Below are 20,327 nucleotides of genomic sequence, written 5' to 3' on the forward strand. Positions count from 1 at the left end.
CCACCAAAGCTACCAGCAAATAGCATTCAAGCCGCCATTCCAGATACAGTACAGGTGTTTTGCTAGTATTTTGAGTGTCTGATTCAGAGGGAGAGAGAGAGAGAGAGAGAGAGAGAGAGAGAGAGAGAGAGAGAGAGAGAGAGAGAGAGAGAAAGGGTTCAAAAGCCTGTGTTGCCCCAGTGATGTTATCTTCCCACTAGCATTAAAACCACTTATCTCTGGGTGTAACTTGTCTATGTTGAATTCATTTTCCACATACCCATTTTATGTTCTTTAATGGAGAGACATAAGTGAATAAATGGTTTCGTAATTGTAAAGGTGACAACTTTAAGAGTTATCAAAACACCCTCATTTATAAAAACCACGAGTATGATAAAAGAGGATTTAGAGGCAACAAGAAGAGCTGGATGCTGTTGTGTAGACAGTGAGCTTCTAGTCATAAAGGTGCCATCACGGTTAGTCTGGGTTGTAACATGTATTCGTCTCCTAGGCTACTCAACCAAGTTGAATGAATTATTTTCTTGATTTCCACAAAGTTATCTAAATTACACACTATGTTCATTTTCAGGACTTTATGGGGTATAGTTTAGTTACTTTGGCTCCATTCTTGGTTGTAATATGATATGAAAATTAAGCCATAAAACCAAGTAAGCCATTATGCATTTCCCACATCTGAAGAACAAACTGGCATTCAAGCAGACCCCAAATCTCTGCAGACTGAGGTACAAGGAGACCAGAGGCCATGGAAGGCGACAATCAGAGCAGTTGTTACTGTCTGTCTCAGTAACTTCTGTTGTCATGACAAATTATCTGACAGAAGCCTACTAAAAAGGGAAGGGTTATTTTGGCCCAGTTTGATGGCCCAGTCCATCCTAGTGTGGAAAGCACCGTGTGGTGGTTGGAGCAACTGGTAACATTGTGTCTATGGTCAGGAAGCAGAGGGTGTCCCATGCTGGTCCCCAGGCCCCAACTGACCCCTTATCTTTTTGTTCAGCCCTAGACCCCATCTTATGAAATGACGCCATCAACATTCAGGGTGAATCTTCTGGAAACACCACCATAGTTAGATAGGAGATGTGTTTCCATGGTGAGTCTCAACCTACTGAGGTTGATAATGTAGGTTACCCACCGTACTGCCTGGGTGATACATGCTAGCTGCCAAGCCCTCTGCTGAGTGCATTCTCACCTTGCTCTGAAGACTATTATCAGCTTTGCAAAGCTGCCATTATTCTTTTCTATTGTCTGATGCTTAAGGGCGGTAAACCCAAGACTCAAAAGTCACTACCTCAAGAGCCAACACGAATTTAATCAAAGTCTGGGTACAAGCTCTTTTAATTCAACTGGTCGTGGCTGCAGGCCTGAATGTTTTGATAGAGATATGGAGGCAGAATTCCTTAAGTGAAAACAAAAGAGATGGAATTCAAAAGCAATCTGATATTATTTGTCTTGTGAGTGGTACAAGCATGCCACATTGAGGAGCATGACTGACATTCCGAGGCTCATAAAAGTGTTAGATCATAGATAAGAAGTTGCTTCTATGTATTTTCAACTTGTGTCTACATTTTTTAAATTAATTTATTCGGATTACAACTCAATTGCTATCCCATCACTTGTATCCTCTCGTTCCTCCCTCCCTCCCGCTTTCACCCTATTCCCTTCCCCTAGGACTATGACTGAGGGGGACCTCCTCCCCCCACTATATGGTCATAGGCTATCAAGTCTCTTCTTTTTAACATTAAACGATATTATAATAAGGACAACAGACAAAAAAAAACCAAAAAAACAAAAAACAAAAAACAAAAAAACCAAAAAAACCCCACCTCCCTTCCAAAATAAACCAAACCAAACAACAGCAAAAAATCCCAACCCTACTTTTGTATTGAGCTTCCATGTCAGAGGTGAAGAGAATTGTTAACTAATTGCCCCGAGACTTGGCCTCCATCTAGTGATGTTGGAGGATGGATGGACTCCTAAAGAAGTGGCGCCTGGCAGGAAGCATTCAGGACATGTCAGGGGCATGCTAGCACAGGGATGGACAGCACTGGTCACCAGAGAATGCGATGGTCCTCTGCAGTGGGATTTTTTTTTTTTTCATGGAGCATTTGGAGTTGGTAACTGGGTTAAAACAGTATTATACACCTTATTTTGGTGTGTACCTATAAGTATTGTAAAAACTCTATTCAAAACAAAGGGGCCTACATAGTCTTTAGAATCATTTTTATAGCTGTTTTATCTGAAGAAATCTTGGCTTATCTCTCATATTCAGTTGGCTTTTGGGAAGCGTCAAGCATTTACACTACTCTCAAAAGGATGAGTGTGGGGCCAGTATGTGACTCAGTGACAGAGTGCTAGCATGGGCAAGACCTTTGGTTCACCCTTAGCACCACAAATGGAACAATAATGTTAAATTATTACATTATTTTTGGGAGGTTTCAAGCATACACAAAAGTGAATAGAACAGTCTAGCAAAGTCCCAGGTCTCCAGTTCCAACTCCCAGTTGGCATTATAAACAATTTTTCCTCTTCAAATTTATTTTTTGGATTTATTTATTTTTATTTCATGTGTATGAGTATTTTGCTTTCAGATATATTTGTACGCTACTTACTTGTGGTGCCTCTGGAAGTCAGAAGAGGGCACCAGATCCCAGGAACTGGAGTTACAGGTGGTGGTGAGCCACAGTGTGGGTGCTGGGAACTGAGCTCAAGTTCTCTGAAAGGGTAGCCCCGGATCTCTTAACTGCTCAGCTCTCACTCTAGCCCCCAGATTTTGCTGCTTTAAAAAAAAAATCATAGTTCTTCATTCCTCTATCTTCTTTATCTTTTTAAATTTTGATTAGTGTAACACTTCTTTATTTTCTATTTTAAAATTTAATTAAAAATTAACTTATTTAGACAGTGTTTTATATACACCAGACTGACTCTGGCGTTTCTATGTAGCCAAGGATGACCTTGCCGATCTGATCCTCTTGCCTTTACCTCTCAAGCACTGACATTTCCTGACTTCAAAACCAGCGCTTTAGTGGTTCGTTTGATTTCAGTCAACATCTAAAGAGAGACACAAGTTATATTTAGCTGATGAGTCTTTTGCATCTTCTTTAACCTATCAGTGACTTTGCCAGTTAGGTTCAGCAGCTAACCCAAAGCAAAATGCTCAGTTGTTCATATTAACAGCCTGTTATCTGCTACAAGAACCTGTGATGGGCTGGCTTCAGGTGGGGCAGTGCAAGCCTGGCAGGTATGTAGGAGTGTTAGGGCAACGGGAACCATCTAAGTGTTTCATAGGCTCTGATCCTCCAGGAAGCCGACCTGGATTTAGCCCCTTGTGGCTCTGGTTTGCCTTAATCGGCAAGTAGGGTGTACTGAAATGTCTCCTGCAGCCCAGGCTTCTATGAAACACGCTACTCTGACACAATGTACTAGCCAAAGAAGTCACGAGGAAAACTAAGAGCAAGGAATACGGACCCCACCTTCTGAAGGGAGAAATTTCAGAGCCTGGTCGTAAAGGATACACCTGAGCAAAGAGAATAGTCCGTGCTGTTAGGAGCCACGTCGTGCCAGCTTAGGAGAGCCAGAGCTTGTGAGAGCTTCTAATTCCAAGTTTGGTAAAGTCACATCAACACTTGGCATCAGCGAGAGCGGGAGTATTCATGCCATGGCAACCGGCAAATGCCATAAATGAGTCAGCCGTTAACCATTCACATGATAGCGCTGGCTGGCCTTTAATCATATAAAACATGATGAATGCCACCGGTTTGGAAGAGCTGCAGATGTTCCTCATGGTGGAAAAATAAATATTGAAGGGGAAGGGAGCAGTTCCCTTGGCATCGTTTCTATCATCCAGTGTCTCCGGACTGCTGATAGCTCAGCTGAATAGAAGAAGAGATGAGTGAGAGGAAGAGGACGCGGTCCTCTACTTCTGTGGCTTCTGATTTTCATCAGGCTCAGACATGACCTGCTCTTCATCATGTTGCTGAGTGTTTCACTATCTTTTGTGGCTTTAGTGAGGTGTGAGAAACAGAAGCAGCCCTGCTGTCTGCAACGCTGCTGCTAGCCTTTCTGTTCTGGGTCGTTATTTGCCGCTGTGCCACTGCGAGATGGCGCACACACTGCGTGCGTGGTGATGGTTAAAGCGATGCTGCTTCTCTTGTGTTTTGGGTGGTGAGTCTAGCCTTTAACAGATGAGCCATCTCTCCAGCCCCGCCCTGTATCTCACTGGGGAGTAAGGAATGGAATAGAGTGACTTTTGAAGGATGGCTCTGTGGATGAGAATGGAACCAACATGTAGAAGCTAGCAGAAAAACTCTTGCTGATGCAATTTGTGAAGATTGGCACTTGAGGTTCACTGGAGTTTGTGGAAAATGCAAAACCCCAGGCCCTTCCAAGACCTGAATTCCAATCTGCATTTAGGCAAGATTCTTGGTAGCTTTTGTGCACGTTAGAGTTTGAGAGTGAACTACACGGTGGCTTGTTCATGAAGACAGGAATTATCATTTTCTTATAGAGCATGCATGTCAATCTTTTTTTTAGCTCTATGTGTGCGCATTGTACATGCATGTGTATATGTATGTGGACACACATGTGAAGTGAAGGCCTGAGGTTGACACTGGGTGTCTTCCCCTCTATCTACCATATGCAGTAAGACAGAGTTTCTTATTTAAACCCAGAGCTGATCAGTACTGCTAGCTACCTTGCTATGGGGGTTCCTTCTCCGCCTCCCGAGTGCTGAGATTTTGGGTGGCTTGCCACACTGACCCAGTGCTTATGCGGGTGCCAGGGAGCTGAACCATCCTTCCTCTGCATGGCAAATGCTTCCCCAGCTCCACCTTCATCCCTCTCATTCATGCTTTATTTTAATTCATCGTCTGTTTAGGTTTCCATTTAAGACCCATGCTTAATGAATAGCTCAGCACTTTCAGGACGTACATTTTCATAACCACTGTATTAGAAAACTATATATTGGTATGTCTAAAATAATGATATGCCTACATTGAGAGCCGGAGACAGTGAATGCTAGCACCTCATCCACGATGGCAGAAACATATGGCAGAAAAAAAAAAAAAAATATATATATATATATATATATGAAATCCAGATTTAGCAACATCAGCATGCTGTTCGGTATTGTGGTGATTTTGATGAGAATTTCACCCATAGGGTCATATATTTGAGTCCTTAGTAACCAGGGAGTAGAACTGTTTGAACATTAGAAGGATCAGGAGGTGTGACCTCATAGAATCAGGAGGTGTGGCCTTGTAGGATTAGGAGGTGTGGCCTCATAGGGTCAGGAGGTGTGGCTTCATTGGGATAGGTGTGGCCTTGTTAGAGGAAGTGTGTCAATGAGGGTGGAGTTTGAAGTTTCAAAAGACTATGGTTGGCCTAGTCTCTTTCTGTGGATCAGGATATAGCTCGCAGTTGCTTCAGCACCATACATGCTGCCATTCTTGCCACAAAGATAATGGACTAAGCCTCTGAAACTGTAAATAAGCCCCCAATGAAAATGCTTTCCCTCATAAGAATTGCCTTGGCCATGTGTCTTTTCATAGCAATAGAACAGTAACTAAGACAGTTATATCAAAGGTTATATCAAAATTACCAAATTTTAAAAAGACAAAGTTCGGCCAGAGAAATACCTTAGCAGGTTCAAAGGCTTGTCCAATGATCTGGAGTTGATCTCCAGGATTCAGCTGGTGGAAAGAGAGAAAGGACTCCCACAGGCTTTCCTGTGACCTATACATGCATACTGTGGCACACAGTCCCCTCTTCCAGTATAGAAAGACATACGTGTATCAAGAACATTTTTTAAAGGAAAAAAAAAAAAAGCTAAACCAGTTTGTTTTGTTTTCTTGGGACATGGTCTTTCTAAATAGCCATGACTGTTCTGGAACTCACTATGTAGAGCAGCCTAGCCTCAAACTCACAGAGTTCTACCCTCTGCTGCCTGGGATGCAAGGTATGCACCACCATGCCTAGCTCATTAAAGCAGCCACCCCTTTGGGTTGCTTCTAGAAGTAGATCTCCGCTCCCACCATTTATTTTGATTTCATTTAAAAGATATTTTGCAACCTCGCATTTCGTTCATTCCTATAAAGCTATGTGGAATCCCTTCTGAGGATACTGTCTAGTGTAAACAAGCAGACAAAACAAAGACTTTTTCCCAGGGAGGAAATGCCCTCTGTATAGTGGCTACAGTGAGAAACAGGATGATTTGCTCAAGGGAAAGTAAGCAAGACTCATGAGCGTGGGAAGAAAGGTGCTCTTTCACAGCAGCCCTAACCTGTAGGTGATGAAAGACTCAGAAAGACCCAATGCTTCTGGGGACGAGAGTGGAGATAGCACAGTTCTATTAGGGTTGTGGCTATCCATGAAAGAAGCACAAATCCCCAAAGAGAATCTTTCATCAGAGAGATGTCCACTTGTGATTTACCGGAGAAAAGACTGAATACTGTGAATACTCCCAAGCATGACAGGCAGGGTGCACCGAACAATGACGGACCAAAGCCAGATGCTACCAAAGTCCACGTGGAGGAACCAGTGAGTTTTACTTAGTCTTACTTTCAGAGCAATGGGTGAGGGTTTACGGGCAGGAGCATAGGTGAGTTTCTGCCCACTGTGGAAGACTTGCACCCAGTAAGGATGAGGGAGCCTCAGTGGCTTCATAGATGATGCTTCCCCTCTTAACCCCTCCCCACCTACATACAATAGTCCTGTCCGGTACCCCTGAAGCCAGTGCAATTAGCACAGAATTGCATGCAGCTGATTGAGTGGAATGACTGGATGCTGATGGTCCCATGACCCTCCCTGCCCCCTCTTTGTATGGCAGAACATGTCAACAGCCAACAAACATGCCCTGCTGGGATGATCTTTGGCGAGCAGACACACCATGCCACCAACTGAAGATGGTGGCAGTGGGCCTGGAGGACAGCCCTATTCAATGCTGTGTAAACTCTAAAAGGAAGAAGAAACAATGATTGGAGATTTGAGAGCTGAAGTACTAAACAACGACCTTCTATTTTGCCTATAAAATGCTCTGAATTTCTCAAGAGGTCAGCTGTGCTGCAGCCCACAAATTTTCCCTCTTTCTGAAGTGAAAGAGGAGACCCAGATCTGATCAATGTCAAAGCCTAGTCTTGACCCTTGACCCTTTGTCCAGTGTTCTTTGCAGTTGGACTTGTGTTTTAAAGGAGCAGCTGGCTCCAGTCATCCATAACCTCCATGAAGACCAAGACTGGGCTAAGCTTTCCACTGCTGTGGGGTAGTTGGCATGCAGTAGGCCTGCCATACATATCTGTTGGCTAAGTGAAATACATACTGTCCTAAGCTGGCTGAACTTCTTGATGCTTTTAGGGAGTGAAGTGGGGTTTGAAAATGTGACGGGTAGTTAAGTTATTGCCTAAGATTCTCTTCTCCAGGAAGAGAGCTCAGGTCCTTGAAGATAAATGATTTACTATTCTTATCACCTCAAGCTGTATGTGATCCTTTCACTGGTTCTCTCCAGCTAGCGCCTCCTCGACCAGGAAGTTTTCACTTATTTAGGCTTAAGATCTGTTGGTTTCCCCATCTCTGGATATTCTAGAATGTGGGCTACTTAAAAAAAAAAAGAGCTCATATATATATATATTATATGTTTATTATATATTATATTATATATTATATATAATGTGTATGTGTGTGTGTCTGTCTGTGTGTATGTATGTATATTTTGGCTGTGCAAATATATAAGTTAGATCTTTTTGCCAGACCCTCAAATTGAGTTGAGGATCTCCCAGTGGGGACATCGGTTGGACAAATCTTGATTCAGCTCAAACCAATTCTGCAGCTTTTATTTCTTTTTCTCCAAAGGGATAATGGAGGCAATTCCTTGCTGTTAGAGCTCAGCTGGGATCATGCCTGGCTTGATTTCCTTTGAACGGCTTGTCTTCAAGTTCTGTGTGTTGGTGTTAGACTCTATGTCGGTCAGGCAAGGACAACTAAACACAATCTGATGGTTCCATCTGGGCCTTACGTGCTGCCTGCTCCCCGGTGTTTGGGCAGTTATCACTGAAAATGCATCCCAAGAGAGGGGTGCAGGGAGGAGAGAATAGAACAAGCCATCAGCTCATTGAAATATGACAGAGGCTGGAGCTCCGTTTGGCTGCTAGGACATTCTCAAAGGCTCTCTGCTGTTCAAGTTCACTTTCTTTGTCTTTGGTAGAGTTAGAAAAAGGTGTCTGTTGGCTGGCCTGCTAGCTGTGCTCTGTGTGAATCCACCTGCTTAGGCTGGAGTTAAATGGTTCGTCATTTCCTTCACCTTTATTAATTATTCCTCTGCACTGAAGTTACCTTTCCTAAGGGCAGACACAAAGATCATGTTATGTTCAGTGCCAACGGGTGGACCCAAGAAAGTACTGCCAAGCAGTGGAGGAGCTGGTGATGACTGGCTGGTTTATGTAGACAAATTGGCCAGAGGGATTTTTTTTTTTTTTTTTTTTTTTTGAGTTGGCATCAGGACTTACGTCCTTTCTTCTTTTTTCCTTTTTTCTAACATAATGAATGAACCATGTTGAGCTTGTTTGCAATTATACAACAAGTCCCCATTTATTAGCAACCAGAACGGGGTCCCAGCTCTGGGCCCTTGAAAGTGCAGCTCCCTCTTCGGTCCAAGGTTGAACAATTTCAGGAGTCAGCTGTGATGCTGCCAACTCAGGTGTCCTGGGAGCGCTTTGATGTCCGCACGTGCAGGAGACAGCTGAATCTCTCTCAGGAGTTTCAATTTTAGCTTGTGTTTTGAGGGAGGGGAATTACCATAGAGCTGCAGGGCCTTGGATGACCCACATCAAGTCTCCTCATGGGAGTTGCTCCAAAGGCACTTCTTCACTGAAGCAAACAGAGGTCCATCCGTTAAAACCTCTGACGAACAGAAAGGATGGGAATTCTGGTTTTTAATTTTTTTCCCTAAAAGCAAACATTATTTCATCATTTTGGTTTTGTATTATTTATTTGTTATTGTTGTTACTTTTGCCTTTTTGAGATAGGGTGTCACTATGAGGCTTTAGAGGGCCTTGAACTTATGATCCTCCTGTCTCGGCTCCTCGAGGACTAGAATTATAGACACTTGCCACCATGCTTGGCTCCAAAAGAAAAATTGACCCTTGCCTTGAAATTGGACATGGCTGTTGTTTGTGTGCTTATGTGCTGTGAGGTGGGATGCAGTATCATGGGGGACAATGTGATGGGGTGGCCCGGAAGTACCTCATCTTCCTCCATCAAAGCCACTTTGGTCCATGCCATGGCTACTTCGTAAGCCACCTCTGTCTCCACTTTGGCCACCTCTGAGCATTCTTCAAGGACAGCTTTGATCTGTAAGTCCATCTCTCTCTCTCCCTGAATGCTCCCAGGGCTACTCTGGTCACTGTCACTACCTGGAGGGTGGGAAAGGTGTTGTGAGGAAGCTCTTGAATTTAGGGGGTGTACGCTGGTTGCGTTCTGTTCTCCAGGTAAGGCCTTGTTTTCCACAGCCTGGGTTGGGACATTGCCAGTCTCCAACCATCACCTCCACAGAATAGTGGTGGCACACCTTTGCTCTCAAGAGGTGACATGCCACTCCAAGTGCTATTCATTGGAGGAGTTTGTGTGTGGGGGGGAATGGGGAGCAAAAGAAACTTTAAGTTTGCTTCCTTAAAAAATAATCTTTCCCATCAAACCATTCTACAGCAGGGCAGCCTTGGCAGTTAGTGGATCTTCACAGGACAATGTGGGGGCTTTCCTGTCTCCTTATCCAGGTAACTGTGAGGCGTGGGGCAGCAAGTTCTCTTGCTCATCTTGACAACCCCACAGTCTGCCCAATCATCCAGTCACGTTGTCATTTAATCATTGCACATAAATTGCACTGGTATCAGCCTTTATCCAGATCTATAAGGCTGCCTAGATCAATATCTGGTCCTTCACCCATGGCTCCACCAGGCTTACTGAAGCCACATTGGGCCTCTAGCACCACTCCACTGTGTCCTCCCCCTGGCCACCCCTGGTCATGGCTCCATGATCAAATCCCCCTCCTCCCCTGCCCCAGTGATCAGGGCAATTCTCTTCTAGTCTAGAAAATCCTCCAGACTCCTGCGCAGAAAGACCCGTGCTGCTAGGATGGTCTTGTCAGAATGAACTCTACTGTGCTCAGCTGCTGCACTTTTAGCTATATTTACTCGAAGCCAGGCTTTAGGGTCCAGTCTGGGGACAGGGATTAGAGAGAGGCTTTTGCCTGTAGCTACTTTGTTGACTACTCTGCTATCCACAGGTCATGAGTGCTCACTCTGCAGAGAGTTACCAGTTCTGATTATAACGAGTTGGCCATGAAGAGGAGTAGCTGGAGAGAGGGTAGGATGGAGGTGCGGTGACTGTGTAACAGCATGGTCTGGTGCTTTGTATTTGATAGCTAATTATTTTGCCGACCCCCCCCCCCCGCCCTGCCCCCCACCCGCTAAGGTCTGCTTGCTGTCTTTTACGAGCAGACACTCACATGCCCCAAAATGATGTTTGTAATCCTTGCCACCAAATTATTCCTGATTGGCTGAATAAATGCCTACATACCCAGGCAGGGCAGAAATGAGGTAGGTGTGATTAAAGTTAGTGGGCTTGGAAGAGAGTAGGATCACAGAAGAATGGAAGAGAGAGAGAGAGAGAGAGAGAGAGAGAGAGAGAGAGAGAGGGAGAAAGAGGGAGAGGTAGAAGTGAGGGAGAAGGAAGTACAGCCACCATGGGTTAGGTAAAGAACCACGTGGGCCTGCAGGAGTGAACTCTGGGAATGGCATGAAAAAGCACGGACCAGACAGAAAACATGCAAGTATTTGTGCCTCTGCCTCCTGAGTGCTGAGATTAAAGATGTGTGCCACCACCACTCAGCAGTATTAACCTTCCCATATTGGATGGGAAGTAGCCCAGATAGGAACGATTAAAGGAAATGGCATGGGATGTGGCACTGGGAGATAATAGGCAGCTTGGGGGCAGTATGGGCCCAGCCTCAGGTGAAATAAGGCTTGTGTAAATACAACAGGTGTCTGTGTCTTTTATTTGATATGGTAGCGGGTTAATAATAACTGCCATAATAATTATAGGCTTTTATAGGCACCATGGGGTGCCTATGTGTTTTCTGCCACATGACTGGCTGCATGGGGTAGCTCCCAGGTACCTGGGAATAGCTGTAGTTACTCTGCTCATTTCCCAAGCTGGGCTGGTTTCAACTCCCTGTGTGGAGGACTGTCTTGAGTGGATGTAACAACTGTCAACAAAGTGCTGTTTAGCCAATCAGCTGGGCAGAAGGACAGGAAGTGGAAGGCGGGACTTCCTGGAGAGAGGGCAGGGTGAAGATTGGCAGTTGGGAGAGGAAGAAGGTTGACACTTGACAAGGACGGGACAGAGAAATAGTGGCAAGTGATTGGGATATATGTATAATATGAGGATTAGAGTAGTTTATGTTAGTTTATGAGTGGAATTGTATCAGTTTAGATTCTGCCCGGCATAGTGCTGGCAGCTTTAAAGCACACCTCAGTCTCTGTGTGTCAGTTATTGGCTTCTTAAGCCTAACTGATACAATTTACTGTAACATCCCTGTGTACTAGATTGGAGTTGACTAGTCTCCATGGCCTTGCTACCATCCTGTGGTCTTTCATGCCTGGGGACTGTTGTCCGCTGTCTGTAGGCTGCGTAAGCAGGCTGCGTGTCACATAAGTCTAAGCTGCCTAGGAGCCTGGGTTGTTGTGACTGGAGCAGTGGTGGTGTCACGAACACCAGCATCACACTCGGACAGGCTGTATGCTTGCGGGCTGTTGAGTAGTGCAAGCACAGCAGGAGGCTGTCCACAGTCGCATTAGCAACCCATCTATGGGGTGCTTGTTTTGAGTTCTTATCTTCATCTATTCTAAGTCTGTTCATTAGTTCTAAGATTTTCTTGATTTGACAGTACTGGATTTTGGGTTCTTGGAAGATAAAGACATATAAAATAAAATAAAAATATATGAGTATTAGACTTTTTGTTGTGTTTGTTTGTTTGAGACAGGGTTTGCTGTCTTGGAACTCCCTATGTAGACCAGGCTGGTCTTGAACTCAGAGATCCATCTGCCTCTGCCTCCCGAGTGCTGAGATTCAAGGTGTGCGCCACCACCACTCAGCAGTATTAACCTTGACTGTAAAATACACTTCAATAGTAGAAGCACTGAGAATAGGGAATAGTTGCATTTTTCAACTTGAGAAGATAAACATAAAAGTTGCAGAAACTCGGCTGTTCGAGTCGTGTCAGTAAACAGACCGGAGTTGCTTCCTGTCTAGTTAGTCAATTGGTCTCTGATGTTAGGGTGAGCTTACAGCCTTTGTTCCTTGTGGGAGGAGAAGGTAAGGCCTGGGGAATTGTACTGTCCTGTGGTGTAGTCGTGACAGTAACAGCAATTGCCACAGATGAATGACCATGAGACACCTGGCATCTGAAGCTTTGCGTATGTCAGCTCCTTCTGTAACTGGACGCCCTGGGTGTTCTCAGCCCCATTTTACGGACGCGGAAACCGGGGCTCAGGACTTTGCTGTCGTTTATTTTTGTCTTCTCGCGACAGTGTCTCATGAGTCCATGCCCGCATCTGACTGTTCAGCACAGAATACCCTTAAATGCCATCCTCTTGCCTCCACGCCCCAAGTGTTGGAATCAGGGCCCCGAATCACCATACCACTTTACAGTGGTCTAAATGTCCCAAGGCCTCAAAGATTCAAGAGGATGGAGATAAGAGTTGAAACCCATGGTTTGACTGCCCCAAAGCTCCTTCTTCAAGGGCAGGCAATGGTGAAATGGTTAAGGCTCAGACCGAGGTGAGGACACGGTGAAAATGGGGAGAGGCCTAGCAAGGGACTAGTGCTTTGCCCAAGGCTGTGCGGCTCCTTTCCTAGCCTCATAACAATGGCCGTAACACTGCAGGAAGAGGACACTTTGTGTGTACTACCTTTCAATTCTAACAGCAGCCTGGAGGAAGTACTAGTGTGCCTGTTATACAGACAAGGCAAGTGAGGCTGGAAAAAGAACTCTTCGTTTGCTAAGTTTCCACTAGTGTCTGTTTGGCTCCAAGTTGTGCTCACGAATGTAGCTTATCTTCTCGACCCATGTGACTTTTGTTTTCCCTGGCAAGTCAAGACACCTTTCCAAACTGCATGTTTCTCTCTCCATCCCTGCCCCAAGTTCCCCAGGGGTGCATGTGATTGCTTTTATAGCCATAAAAGCCACATTCACATCAGAGGATCCACACGGTGGCACTGTAACCTCACACAGTTCATACATGGGGGGTGGGGGGAACATACTTGTTCCCACTGCGCTAGGCAAGCCAGACCCAAGTCTGACAGACACACGTGGACAGTCGGACTGGCCTTAGTTAGACTGACCTTAGCGTTCATTCTACCCTTCTTGGGCACAGACACACAGAATGCACTCCTGACCAGCTAATCCCAGGCTTGAAAATTCCAGAGACCCCCCCCCCCCATGCCCAATGACTGTGGCAATTCTAATACCACAACACCCGGGAGCCCTTCCATCAAAACCTCTCAAGCCCAGGAAATGCGAACCTGTCCCTTTCAAAATATTTTGTATCGGACGCTCAGAAGCCCCTCCCCCTTTAGGCTTTCTGCATGAGGGTCTGTCTTAAAGGACAGAAAGAGCGGAAACAAGCAAGGCTAATAAGGGGAGACAAAGAGGGTCGCCCTTGGCTTCAGAACACAAGGACCCCCAGAGCTCTCTGCCTGCACGGCGTGAACCGTCTGCACACGCGTCCTTATGCATGGGGAAGCTTAGGCAATGTCTGTCTGCTGGCTGTGAGATAAAGTTGTAGATTCCTGATGCATCTTGAGGCCCTTGGTCATGGAAGCTGTTTTGTCAGCAGCTTGCTTTCTTTACTGCCAACAAAGAAAAAGACCTAGATTCTTCAAAGGACTTGACCGCTAGGGCGGAAGCCATTATGTGATCTAGAGACAAAGAAGATTCTTGCTCATCTAAGAACATAAATAAATAAATAAATAAATAAATAAATAAATAAAATGCGTAAGGCTGATGGAACAAAGACATATATTGGTTTTTCGAGACAGAGGTTCTCTGTGTAGCCTTGGCTGTCCTAGACTCGCTTTGTAGACCAGGCTGGCCTCGAACTCACGGTGGTCACCTGCCTCTGCCTCCCGAGTGCTGGGATTAAAGGTGTGGGCCACCACACCCATGTCTTTCTAAGTCATTTTGAGGTAGGTGGCGACTAGAGAGAATTGTGGTTTTCAAGATACCTGGCAAGACTCACACGCATAACTGCTTGATTTCTGAAGAGTTTTCAAGACCAGTTTTGTTTTAGAGCTGGGAAAGAGCTGCGAGAAGGCATTCTTCTGCCTGAGTTGTCTGCACACCACCCAGTGCAAGGAGCTCACACGCTTTTGGTTGAAACCCAGGCAGCTAGTCACTGGCTTTATGACTTAGGCCCCAGGGCTGTCCCCAACCTCCTGGGCCATGTGCATCCCAGGATAACTCTATGTGGTCCCGCACAAAATTATAAATGTACTTGAAACTTATAAACTTATTTTTTTTTAACTCAATTATGTAGTTCTTGAGGATGAACTTTGTTGATGAGAAGGTCATGTTGTAGTGTTAAGAGCTTGGACCCATCCCTAAGGCCAGCTCCCCAATCCCAAGTTTTCTCAACTGAAAAATGAGGGCAATTACAGTTAGTTCCCATTGTATAAGTTGATGGATGAGTATGCAAAGGTCTAGGATATAGTAGCCCCTTAATAAACGCGAACCATTCTTAATAAATGTGCCCCATTATAATAGCAAGAGTGCTTTTTATGGGCCGCCTCATGTTAGATACTCCTCAAACACCAATGAAGAGACAGAGGAGAGAGCTGACTGGTTTGGAGCGCCACCAAAATATGGCTCAGGTCCTTTCCGGGCTCTAGCTGGGTACTTGGATCTCTCCGAGATCAAGGCATCTTCCTGAAGTCAGGTGATTTTCTTTATACTTATGTGGCACACCTGGTGACCAGCAGGCCACCCACAGACAGTATGATTGAGGGGTTCGTAGGGCATGGAGGTCAGAGAGTCTGTTTTCAACAAACGGTGGTGTTTCATTTTTATTATTATTACTTTAAATGTTTTTTAATCTAATTGACTTATTCAGATCACATCTCAATTGTTATCCCCTCACTTGTATCCTCCCATTCCTCCCTCCCTCCCTTTTTCACCCTATTCCCTTCCCCTAGGTCTGTGACAGAAGAGGACCTCCTATGTAGTAAACATTGAGTCCCTACTCCGGTCTAGCCAATGGACAGCACATTCTCCACAGTTGTGTGGAGAGCAGGGACTGACTCTGACATGAACTCTGGTGCCCCATATTTGAGCACTTCCCCTTGGTGGGGAGGCCTGGTGGCACTCAGAGAAAGGATAAGCAGGCTACCAGGATGAGACCTGATAGGCTGTGACCATATGGGGGTGTTTCTTGACCACAATTTTGTCCCCCTGATTTCTTCTTTCTTCCCGTTTAGAGTAATGCTCAGGTTTCAAATGCGGTGCCCTACTGCTGTCTTCCCAGGCTTCCCCATGGAGCTGAAAAAGATCACAGAAATCCCTGTGCTGTCTAGACAGTGGCGTTCAGACTGGGTCACATGGGGGCTTGTTAGAAAGGTGGTATCGGCACCCCACTCCCCACCTGCAGAGTCTGGGATATGGAGGGAGTAGGGCCTGGTGCTTTGTACTTAGCTTGGTTTTGGATGATGATTCTCAAATCTGACACTTCTCCCTCTAACCTCAAAACAGGTCCTTGTGGGACCATGGAAAGCTCTGTGCATGTTTCCAGGAGGCCAGTCATCTAGAACAGGATGATTAACCCCCCTGCCCCGCCATCTCTCTCTCTCTCTCCCCTTCCCCGCTCCCCCCTCTCTGATGGTCTTATCTATATTTGTCATGTGATTTTGTATTTTTCCTGTAGGAAAGTCAACAGGACTTAGAATCTTTCAAGCCTTTGCCTGTGTTGCTTGTTATTGCAAACCACAGGGAGAAGCATTGACTGAGAGCCTCTCAAAAATATAAAACAAAACAAAAGCAGCAATAAAAAACAACCCCCACAAACAAAACCAAAAATCATCCACCAGACAACACAGAACATTTTATTTATTAATGATTATCCCCTGCGGGTGTGTGTTTGGGGGGGGGCGGTGCACATAGGCATGCATGAATACATATGTGTTTATCAAGAAAAAATGCAGCCTGTCTTCATGAGTGTGTGACAATAGTTGGTGCTGTTCAAGCACTGTAGTACTAATAAGGCATTATTAAAGAAAGCACCATGTGTAATTTACAAACTACTGTCACACATACTTTCCTAATTCTTACCTTAAATTGTGAAGCTGAAGTTTAGAAGTTTACACCTTTATTATTTGTCTGCATGAATCTGAGGAAATGTCATGGACTTCAAGCCATTCTGAGAGTGGGATATGTCTTTCTCTCACGTACTCTGGTGCCTCACATTTGACCATATCCCCTGGAGGGGGAGACCTGGTGGCACTTAGAGGAAGGACAGCAGGTTGCCAAGAAGAGACTTGATACCCTATGAGCATATACAGGGGAAGGTAATCCCCCTCAGAAACAGTCATAGGGGAGGGGAATAATGGGAAAATGGGAGGGAGGGAAGAATGGGAGGATACAATAGATGGGATAACCATTGAGATGTAACAAGAATAAATTAATAAAAAAAATGGAAAAAAAAAAAGCACAACAGTGCTGGTACAAGTGGCCTGCTCCTATGTGGCAGGCCCTGTACCAGGTGTGCTCTGTGTCTCACTCAATCCTCCAAATAGCTCTAAGAGGTGGGAAGTGAAATTTTGCTATGTGAATTGTACAGCTCCGGTGACTGTCTCACAAACAGCAGGTAACTTGCCTATGGCCACATGCACTCTCAGAATGTGATGAGCTAAGATCCCGATGTTGGTGTTTTTATAAAAATTGGAGTTATGATACATTGCGGGATATGTGGAAATACTATGTAAAACCCCGCCCCCTCCGAGGCTCTCTAACCCTTACTGCTGGCAGCATTTTCAAATGTATGATGTGCACACATATTCTTTCATTTTATAGGTTCTCTCTTCTGTACGTTGTCTTTATTGCTTGTTTTCTCAGCTGCATTTTAATTGTTTGATGCATATTTGTCTATTTTTTTCTTTCATTGCCTGTGCTTTTGGGTAATCTCCCCAAACTATTATTACCAGAAGCAGCACCGTGGAGTTTCCTCGTATTGTGTTCTAGTATTTTCACAGTTTCATCCTTAGGATATAAGCTTTTCATTCATTTTAGGTTGGTTTTTAGATACACTGTGAGATGAGAGTTGAAATCAGGATGCCCTGGTTTTTTGTTTTTTGTTTGTTTGTTTTGCCTGCAGGAAACACAAGAAAAATTAGACTGCATGCTATATGGGTCTAGAAAAGACTTCACATAATTCTACAAGTAGTTCTACCTAACAGCAGGAAGGACAGGCTTTTCCTGAGAAAGGTTCCAAGAATCCGTACTCAAGTCAGTGGTTCTCAACCTTGCTGTGATGTTTTAAAACAGTTCCTCATACTGTGGTAACCCCCAAACATAACATGCTTTTCTTGCTAGTGTTATGAATTATGATGTACATGTCTATTATGCAGGCAATCTGCTATGTGACCCCCAAAGGGGTTGTGATTCACAGGTGGAGAATTGCTGCTCTCAGTGGTTGTTTTAGTTCAATCAAGCTAATTCTGTCTTCCTTAGTCTACCAAGCATCAACGTTCAATCCCAGCTTACAACATCTCCCCAGCGATCCAGTAGGAACATACTTCAAATGAGAAGAACAGAAAGATCCTTGCAAATTTGCCAGTATTTGAATGGCGCAGAAATACGCTCTGTGAGAAAGCCAGAGAACTTTTAGAACCAGACTGGAACATTGCAGTGCTTTCCCAACATTAAACATTGACGAAGAGGAAGGAATAAAGTTCACTCTCCTCCAAGAATTTCTGGAGGAGAAATTCTTGTTCCTTTGTGGGTTTTTTATGCAAATGGTCCATTTTCCTCCTTCCCTTGTGCTAGTCCTATGTCTTCAAAAGACTGAGCACTGCATGTGGGGCTGACCCTCTTGGCAAGCAGTATACAATCTACCCTCTAATTGGGTTTGCTGGCCTCAAGCTTCAGCCAAGGGTAGGCTAGGGATTTAATGAGCAGCCATCCAGCCCTCACACTTATCTGTGGTGCCAGGAAGATTGTTCCTTATTCTTGACTGCAGAACTTAAGAAGCTATTAACGAAGGAAAGTGGGGGAAAAAAAATCTTCATTTGACAAGGAAAGGAAGTCCAGAGGAGCTTGAGTTCTGCCAGAGGTTGCACAGGTAATAGGCAGGAAAGCAAGCTCTGCCCCTGTTCGGTCCTCACACCATACTGCCTGCCCAGTGTTATTTGTGCATAAAGTAAAGTCATAGCCGCTGGGCTATTCAGAAACTAAAGTTCTGAGTTTAGATCTCACTGGTTGATTTGGGGGCCTTTAGGAATAAATTTATTGAAATAAAATTCACTCAACATATAATTTATATACTGTACAATTCACCCACTTAAAGCGTATAATTCAATGATTTTTAGTCACAACCAGCATCGTAGTCAATTTTAGAATACTTTTTAATTACCCCCCGAACAAACCCTGTACTTAGAAGCATGACCACCCCAGCCCCTCGCTCCCACCTCTGGCCAGTCACCCATTTGACTTCTGCCTCTGTAGATTCTAAAGTTTTGAGCATTTTCCATGCGTGACTAAGTCACTGGGCAGGCAGTATGGTGTGAGGAGCGAACAGGGGCAGAGCTTGCTTTCCTGCCTATTACCTGTGCAACCTCTGGCAGAACTCAAGCTCCTCTGGACTTTCCTTTCTTTGTCAAATGAAGATTTTTCCCACTTCCCTTCATTAACAGCTTCTTAAGTTCTGCAGTCACTTCAGTTTTCCAGCTAAGTAGAAAGGACAGGACAAATGCTTCCCCATGTGTGTTCCAATTGGGAGAATTTATTCTTCTCTCTCTGTCTTCCTCACTCCCCCTGCCTCAGTCCCTGTCTCGTCCCCCTCCCTGTCCTGCCCTGTCTCCCTCGGTCTCCCCTTCTGCGTCTATTTCTTCCTGCTGCAGTTGAGTCTTTTATCCCTCTACATGTGGCAGTGTAGATGTCATCACAACACATTTGCTTGTTCAAAACCAAAAAAAAAAAAAAAAAAAAATGCTGGAAAGCAGGTTGCGGACACCGCTGAAACCCTAATCTCCAGACCATATTCAAGTTTGCCAGTTTCTTCAGTAATGATGAGAGTCACTTTTGTCTTTCGTCTGCTTTACTCCTCAATCTTTCAGGAGTTCTTTGCTCTTCCTGACCTGGCTTTACCCGATGGAACAGCCCTCACTTTGGGATTCTCTGAGGTTTCCTTGTGACAGGATTGCTGTGTTCTGGCATTGTTTTCTTCAGTGTCTCTCTGCACGTGGCAGCGTGCCTCGTTTCTAGTGATACGCTTCGTCATGCGCCTATGCCAGGCTTTCTATACCAAAGATTCACCAGTTTTGTTTCTGCGAGGGTTCAGTGTCTTGTGAGGAGCTACTATCTAAACATCTTATTTTTCATCAAACTTCACTCCCTAGTTGTAGGGTCCTTTGATGACTGGTGGGGATCAATTATCATTGTGAAGGCTGCCACCCGATGACAGTGTAGTTCCTCTTTGCTCTGTTGGAGGCTCACTGTGCTCTGCTGCAGGAAGGACCTTACCCTCATCACGGTGCCCGGTGCATTCTATTAGATCATTACTGTCGCTCAAATGATTCCAGAGTTCAGCTAGTAGCATCTCCTTCCGTCTGCTCCTATGTTATTTGACATGCCTCCTCCTCCCAGGGTCAAATACTTCCTTCCTCCCAGGTGCAAAAACCCTGCTGAAACACATTCTGCATTCATAGTTCTGCAGCTCTGGGGACCAGTCATTTCCTCAAGGAGCTTGGATTCCCTTTAGTGAAGAAAGAGTGTAGGAATTAATGTGAGCACCAGGGATGGTTGTTGTTCCGAGGACTCACTTCTTCTAGACCCATCTAGAACGGAGAGCTGGGAGATGCAACTGTTCACACATTCAGCCGCCATGTCATTTTCTAGTCCTTTCTGACTGCCTGTAGAAGAAAAGGCGAGGACTCCAGTTACAGCTTGTGCCCTTAGGTTCATTTGGGCCTTTCCCCTTCACATGCTTGGACAGTTAGAAACCTGGCTCCTTCTATTTGTATTCTACTAAATATGCAAATTAATATAATTAATTATGCTTATTTTATTACTCCTCCCC

General features: G+C 44.8%; 1 pseudogene; it reads right to left on the bottom strand.

The window, feature by feature from the left end:
* Positions 1-9,229: 9,229 nt before the first annotated feature.
* LOC127183605 (RNA-binding protein EWS-like) lies at positions 9,230-19,529 on the bottom strand (annotated as a pseudogene).
* Between the last annotated feature and the right edge of the window lie 798 nt (positions 19,530-20,327).

The sequence above is a fragment of the Acomys russatus genome, chromosome 31 (assembly GCF_903995435.1).
Source record: "Acomys russatus chromosome 31, mAcoRus1.1, whole genome shotgun sequence".
Lineage (NCBI taxonomy): Eukaryota > Metazoa > Chordata > Mammalia > Rodentia > Muridae > Acomys > Acomys russatus.